The sequence below is a fragment of the Propithecus coquereli genome, unplaced genomic scaffold, assembly GCF_000956105.1.
Source record: "Propithecus coquereli isolate 6110/MARCELLA unplaced genomic scaffold, Pcoq_1.0 Scaffold243, whole genome shotgun sequence".
Taxonomy (NCBI): Eukaryota; Metazoa; Chordata; class Mammalia; order Primates; family Indriidae; genus Propithecus; species Propithecus coquereli.
Genome location: NW_012147986.1, coordinates 4,833,634 through 4,841,918, shown reverse-complemented (window position 1 = coordinate 4,841,918; position 8,285 = coordinate 4,833,634). Strand labels below are relative to the sequence as shown.

General features: G+C 36.5%; 1 protein-coding gene across 1 annotated transcript in view; it reads right to left on the bottom strand.

Annotated features, from left to right (window-relative positions):
- PPP3R1 (protein phosphatase 3, regulatory subunit B, alpha) overlaps window positions 1-8,285 on the bottom strand; it is a 70,556-nt gene that overhangs the window by 14,219 nt on the left and 48,052 nt on the right. The gene's annotated exons all lie outside the window — the stretch shown is intronic.

Sequence of the window (8,285 nt, the reverse complement as noted above, 5' to 3'; positions counted from 1 at the left end):
GAGAGAGAGAGAGAGAGAGAGAGAGAGAGAGAGAGAGAGAGAGAGAGAGAGAGAGAACGCAGAAAGGGAGTGAGTTGAAGTCTGAACATCAAGGGAATGTGTGCCAGATGCTGTTGCTGATATTCAACCCCATCACTTTTTTCTCAGGGGCTGGCAGCCTTACTATCAGACTTCTATGAAATTTGGAAGACAAAATACAAAGAGAAGCAGGAGCAGATGGCAGGCGTGAGGTTTTCAGCGGCTTCTGAGCAAACTGCCTTTGATGCTACAAGCTGCTGAGAACACGGCTAACAGCTTTCTAGTATTGTTATACTTCTTAATTTCTCCATCCTTCCTGACCTTTGCTCCACTCCAAGGGTTTGTGAGCATAAAATTCCCAGGATTATACCCCCTCCTGCCTGCTGAAATACCTAGAGTGGTTTCTGTATTTCTTACCAAACCCTGGTTGATACAGACCTTTGCTACTCAAAATGTGGTTCATGGGCCAGCAACATTAGCACCACGTGAGAGCTTGTTAGAAACAGAATCTCAAGCCGCACCCCAGACCTACTGAATTAGAATCTTTATTTTTAAAAGATCTTCAGGTGATTGGTATGTGGATTCTAGTTTCAGAGGCCTTGCTATAGAGCAATTATAGAGGGGCAGGAGGTCATCATTTGGAGAAGAGTTTCAGTGTATTGATGGGGGAAGAGAAGACAAGTTGTAGGAAGAAAGCCATGAACGGGAGGTAAGAAAATAGGGAAAATAGATATTACTGTTTTGAATAATTTATCCATAAAGTAAAAGGGGTCAATTTTAGAAATTATTTCTCTGCCCTATTGTTTGTGACTCTAAAACGAATCACATCATAGTGGCTACTACATAAGTGTTATTTCCTGAAGTATCTGTGTCCTCCACTTTTGCCAGACAGTGGCTATTATACACTTGAAATGTGGTTTGTTCACATTGAGATATGCTATAGGTGTAAAAAGCACCACTGATCTCAAAAATGTAAAAGGAACAAAAGAATGAAATGAATCACATTATTTTTTTATATTTATGATGTTAAATGATAATATGTTAGATATATTGTATTAAATAAAATGTTTTAATAATTAATCCCACATATTTTTACTTTCTTTTTTAATATGGATACTAGAAAATTTAAAATCACATACATATCTCACATCATATTTCTAGCAGATAGTGCTTCCTTAGAGAGCTGGGATAGGCTCTTAGTCATAGCTGACTCTCCAGCACCATGAGTTCTGCCTGGCAAACAACGTGTGCACTATTACTCAACACTGAATTGTTAAATGGAGGTAAAAATTCCTAAGCACTCCAGCCAAAGCTGATTTCCACTATTTTTTTTCCCGAATGCTCAAAGCACTTAATATTTGCACATCCTTTCACCTGACTATGCACAATTTAGAACTTATTAGGCACAATTTCATATTATTAATTTTGTGTGGTCACCCCTTTTGTGCATCCTGTTATGTCTAGCACAATACTAGATACACAGTAGGGACTGATTGCGCTCCTGTTAAATTAAACCAGGTGTTTTTAACCTTCAGCTTACGGAGAACTTTTCTACCACAGTAATAAAAGCTCGGTATACATATGACACGTGGGGCTGACTTACTTAAAGACAATCTATCTTTGACATGAACGTAGCCCATGAGTTAGCCCACTGAGATATTAATTCATTCAAACAAATGTTTGGACATACTATGTACCAGGATTAAATCCTCCTCATACCTCATGATGATACTGAACTCTCATATCTTTTGTTTCTAGAATTATATTTTTAAATTTTCTAAAATGTGTGTTTCTGTATTATTCTTATCCAGAGTTACTTCGTGTAAATATATTTATTTTATTTTGTATTGCTTTGTTCCCAGTTATATAGATTGACTCAAAAGAGAAAAGATGAAATGGGTTGAATAGTTGTGCAATGTTCAATTCTTCTCATAGCCTTTTCTTAAGGGCAAGTCAGAACTTGGCTGAGGGTATTTAAATGAACTACATGATCAATAGAAAAGTCTCAAATATTTCCCCATTTCTCACTCTCCCCCTAAAAATGAAAGAGCTACAGTTTGATCTCCACCTTTTACATATAGTAATTTAAACATCAAAGAGGGATTTTAGTAATGGGTTTCACACTTTTGAAGGAAAAATAAAGGTTTCCCATAGCTTTGTTGGCAACAGATAAAAGCATTGAATCAAAATAACCTGGATAAACTGCCTGAGGAGCTCATCTGTAAAGTCTGGGATTTTTGCTCAAAATAAGACTTTACTTAGGTAAACTTGTTTTCTGTAGAGAAACAACAACTTAATTCATCTACTAAATTGACCAAAAATAAGCCCATATTTAGATTTTTAAACTTCCCCCAAAACCCAACAATAGTCGAAGTCATATCTACTCATTCCCTGGGTCTACATGCTAAATTGCTCTGTGGATAGAGCTTTCTCTGTTCTCTTGTGTGTCATGTTCAACTGTCATATGGTGACCTCCTCCAAGCTTTCATCTATTGCCTGGCTTCAGGGTGGAAATATAGATATATTTGGCAGCTGCTGATTGCCAACTTGGGAATCAATAAATAGAAGCTTTTATATTCTGACTCATTCTTTCTCTGTATATTAATACATACACACACAAAGATGCAAATATACATATCTAATATGTATATAAAATATAGGAAGGGTCTCAGGGAGGGCAACTTAGGATGGTCTGAGGTGGACATTAATAAAATTCAGAAGCACCACTTCTATTGTAACTACCGTGTTGGAATCAAATAACATCACTGTCACTCAGGTGATTGCAAATGCTTCTTAACTGGTCTCCCTACTTTGATCCTTCCTTCCTGTAGTCCATTCACCCTCAGAGTAAAACCTAAGATCCCTACATTGCCCTACATGGCCCTGAATGATCTGTTCTGGAACCTCAGTTCTTTTCTGAGGGGGAGAGGAGGGGTGGGGTTTCATTTATTTATTTTTTTATTTTTTAATTTTTTTTTATTTCAGCATATTATGGGGGTACAAATGTTTAGGTTATGTATATTGCCCTTGCCCCACCCGAGTCAGAGCTTTAAGTGTGTCCATCCCCCAGATGGTGCACGCTGCACTCATTATGTGTGTATATACCCATCCCCTCCTCCCCACTCCCATCTGCCTGACACCCAATAGATGTTATTACTATATATGCACTTAAGTGTTGATCAGTTAATACCAATTTGATGGTGAGTACATGTGGTGCTTGTTTTTCCATTCTTCGGATACTTCATTTAGTAGAATGGGCTCCAGCTCTATCCAGGATAATACAGGAGGTGCTATATCACCATTGTTTTTTGTGGCTGAGTAGAACTTCATGGTATACATATACCACATTTTATTAATCCATTCATAAATTGATGGGCACTTGAGTTGTTTCCACATCTTTGCAACTGTGAATTGTGCTGCCATAAACATTCAAGTGAAGATGTCTTTTTTTACACCATGTATTTTGATTTGGGTATTTAATCAACATATTAACACATTTAAAGCAATTATAGACAGATACAGACTTATTGATATTTTTTAAATTGTTTTCTGTTTTTCCTTTGTTCTTTTCTTCCTCTCTTGTGTCTTCCTTGTGATTTTATAATTTTTTTGTAGTAGTATGCTTTGATTTCTATTTATCTTATATGTATCTACTATAGGTTTTTACTTTGTGATCATGAAAATTACATAAAATATCTTATATTGTTTTCTGTTTTTCCTTTGTTCTTTTCTTCCTCTCTTGTGTACTCTTATTATTTTTATAATTTTTTTGTAGTATCTCCTGAGTCTCCTCCAATTTGTGACAGCTCTTAATTCTTTCCTTGTCTTTCATGACCTTAAAATTTTTCATTCAACATTTCGTAAAACATCCCTCGGCTTGAACTAGCTTTTTCTCATGGTAATAATGAATTCAGGCATTTGGGCTAAGAATACCACAGAAATGTTGTGTCCTCCGGTATACTGTATCAAGGGGTTCATGACATCAATATGTCTTATTACTAGTGATGTTAACTTTGATCACTTGGCCAAAGGTGCTGTCTGCCAGGTTTCTCCACTATATAAATCTACTATCTTTCCACTTACAGTTAAAAAATATCCTGGGGGGAAATACTTTGAAACTATGCAAATATTCCATTTCTCCTCAAACTCTGACCTAATGTTAGCATCCACCACCAGGTCTTGTCTGCAACATTTATTATTGTGGTATTTGCCTAATAATGATTTTCTTTTCCCCCCTTTTCCTTCATTAATTGGAATGTTTCTGGCGGGCGGGGGGGGGAGAGAACCAGTCTATGTCTATTCTTCACAATTTATTTCTTTATTCAATTATTTACATCAGCATGGACTCATGGATATTTTTATCTGTGAGTTAAAATCTAACACTATCATTATTACTGTTTTTTTTTTTTGAGACAAGGTCTTGCTCTGTCACCCCAGCTGGAGTACAGTGGTGTGATCATAGCTCACTGCAGCCTCAAACTCCTGGGCTCAAGTCATCCTCCTGCCTCAACCTCTCGAGTAGCTGGGACTACAGGCACGTGCCACCATGCCAGCTATTTTTTTTTTTTTAGCGACAGGTCTTGCTACGTTGCCCAGGCTGGTGTCAAATTCCTGGGCTTAAGCAATCCTCCTGCCTGAGCCTCTCAAAGTGCTGGGATTACAGGCATGAGCCACCACACCTGGCCTCTAATACTATCATTAGTTAGTCAAATTATTCCAGCTTTGGTCTTCAGGTACTACTTCAGGCTAGCTATCGTGTGGCCTTTCAGCAATCTCTCTTTTTTTTTTTTTTTTTTAGCATTTCCTTAATTTCTGGCACTGTAAGATGTTCAAAGCTTATCTTGACTATAGATAATATTTCTAAGATATTCTCCAATCTCTTTTGTATAGCAAGAAATTTAGAAGTGTACTATGGAACGAGAACTATTAGGAAATACTACTCTAATTTGGGAATCTCAGAATCTCTACCTTAGAAGTATTTTAAAGAGCCATCAGACATCACAAAATTATCTATGGAGAAACATGTACTGAATAACTCTTGTCAAGTCTACCACAAGAAAACAACCAAGGCCGGGCGCAGTGGCTCATGTCTGTAATCCTAGCACTCTTGGAGGCCAAGGCAGGAGGACTGCTTGAGCTCAGGAGTTCGAGACCGACCTGAGAATGAGTGAGACCCCCGTCTCTACTAAAAATAGAAAAATTAGCTGAGAGTCATGGTGTGTGCCTGTAGTCTCACCTACTCAGGAGGCTGAGGCAGGAGGATGCCCTGAGTCCAGAAGTTTGAGGCTGCAGTGAGCTACAATGACACCACTGCACTCTACCCAGAGTGACAGAGAGAGACTGTCGAAGAGAAGAGAAGAGAAGAGAAGAGAAGAGAAGAGAAGAGAAGAGAAGAGAGAAAAAAACCTAACAGTGTTATCACGAGAAGTTATTGAGAAGGTTTTCAACATAAAGATTAATTTAAAAGTTTTGAAGTCATTTGTAAAATTTACCTCCTACAAAGGTAATGGCTATCCATATTTTCATGTTACCCCAAGTGAGAAGTAAAATCCACCAGGGGGCGCAGTAGATAAAACCTTCATAAGCAGCTCCAAAAAAACCTCAAATTTTGTAACGACTTTGTATATAGACTACCAGTTTAAATTTATAATCTCCACAGACTAGTCTGACTACCAAATGAACAGAGCAAAGAAGACACCCTATGAATATTATGAGAAAACTGAAACAGTGTATTATGAAATAAATATACTATGTGGACACAGTCACACACATTTGTGTTGTATCTTTTCTTACACATGAAAAACTTTCATTCACGTAAAAGGTCTAGATTTTAGAAATGTATCATAATTTTTTTAAGAGACAGAGTCTCGCTTTGTTGCCCAGGCTGGAGTGCAGTGGCATGATCATAGCTCATTGCAGCCTTGAATTCCCTGGGCTCAAGCGATGCTCCTGCCTCAGCCTCCCAAGTAGCTGGGACTACAGGCAAGTACCACTACATCCTATATTATAATTTTAGAATGCAAGAGGTAATGTGTGTTTTTGTTGTTTCTAGATTGTAATTGTTACATATACTTTTGAAACTATCCAGCAATTGTTAAATATGCAAAAATTAGACTTAATCAACAAAAGAATTATCAAATTGTAATAAAAATGTGAAAAAAAATTTTAAGCCAACTTTGAGAAATAACTGACACTCAAATAATGCATTAAGTATATAATCCTACAGGTTTTGACAAATATATACACCTATGTAAGCCTCACTACAATCAAGAAAAAGAACATTACAGCGTTCCCAAATGTTCCCTTGGGCCCCTTTGCAGTCTATCACCCTCCCCTCACCATCTCAAGGCAACCACTGTTCTGCTTTCTGTAACTAATTCGACCTGGGATTTCGTACATATGGGATCATATAGTATGTACTCCTACGTCTATCTTCTTTTACTCACCAAATTTTTTTTTTTTATTTCAGCATATTATGGGGGTACAGATGTTTAGGTTACGTATGTTGCCCTTGCCCTCCCTCCTCCATGCCAAGTCCGAGCTTCAAGTGTGTCCATCCCCCTGACGGTGTACATCGCACTCTTCGTGTATGCATATATCCATCCACTCCTCCCCCTCCCCCCTCCCCTGCACGACATCCAATAGATGTTATTCTCATATGTGCACTTATGTGTTGATCAGTTAATACCAATTTGATGGTGAGTACATGTTGTGCTTGTTTTTCCATTCTCGAGATACTTCACTTAGCTGCGTTCCAGCTCTATCCAGGAGAATACAAGATACTCATCAAATTTCTTACATTAATCCATGTTGTTACATATGTCAACAGTTTGTCCCTTTTTATTATAGAGTAGTATAGTCTACTCTATGGATACACCACAATTTGTTTATGCATTCATCTGCTGGTAGACATTCCTGTTGCTTCCAGTTTCAGGCTATTATGAATAAAGCTACTTTATGTATTAATGTATGAGTCTTTCTGTAAACAAATGTTTTCCTGGAATTGCTGGGTCACAATTATATATTTATATATATTACATTATTATATATTATATATTTCTGAAAGTTACATAACTGCCAAAGTGGTGCACCATTTTACAATCCCATCAGCAATATATGAGAATTTCAGTAACTCCACATCCTTACCAACTTGTGGTACTGTTAGTTTTTTCATGTATCTTTATTAGTGTTGTGACTGTTCAATTTGTGAAATTCTTGCTATATACACTGATATATACACTGATGCAAGTCCTTTGTTAGATACTTCCTAACAGTATTTTCTCCATCTTTGAGCAACCTTGTCATAGGTGTCTTTTAAAAAGCAAAATTTTTACTTTTGATGAAATCTAACTTTTTCCCTTTATGATTCCTGTTTTGTGTGTACTAAAAATCTTTGTTTATTCCTGGCCATGGAGATTTTCTCCTATGTTTTCTTCTACAACTTCTATAGTTTTAGCTGTTAAATGTTTAAATCTATAATCCATATTATTATTATTATTGGTAAATGGTATAAGTAGGAATAGAGGTAATTCTTTTGTTCCATACAGAAATACAGCTGTTTGGTTGAAAAGGCTCCCCTTATAATTGCACCTTTGTCAAAAAAATCAACCAAATTATAGATAGATAGATAGATAGACAGATAGATAGATAGATAGATAGATATAGATATAGATATATGGGTCTGGACCCTCTACTCTGTTCCATAGATTTGTCTATCTTCTACCATCACCATGGTCTTTTGTTTTATGGTAAATCTTTAAATCAGGAGCACTGTCCTTTTATTTCATACTTCTTTTTTAAAACTCTCCTGACTCTTGTAAGACTTCTGCCTTTCCACATGAAATTAATAATCAGTTTGGTAATTTTTACAAAATTCTTGTTGAGAATTTGACTGGGATTGGGATTGTCTTGAAGCTGTAGATCAATCCCCAGTAGAACTGCTATCTTAATAACAAGTTTTCCAATCTACAAATGTGGTATATCTTTCCATTTATTTAGGTCTTTTTAAATTGCTTTCAATAATGTTTTGTAATTCGGTGTACAGATTTTATACATATTCAGTTAAATTTATACCTCCTAAGTGTTTTAGGTGTTTATTAAGAACAAATAGTGTTTGTCAATTTCACTTTTTCAATTGTTCTTTGTTATCATATAGAAATTCCATTGCTTTCTGTACGTTGTCCTTATATCCTACAATCTTGCTGGATTCACTTATTCTAGTAACTTAGGATTTGCTATGTATATATAGAGAGAGGGGGGGGGGAAGA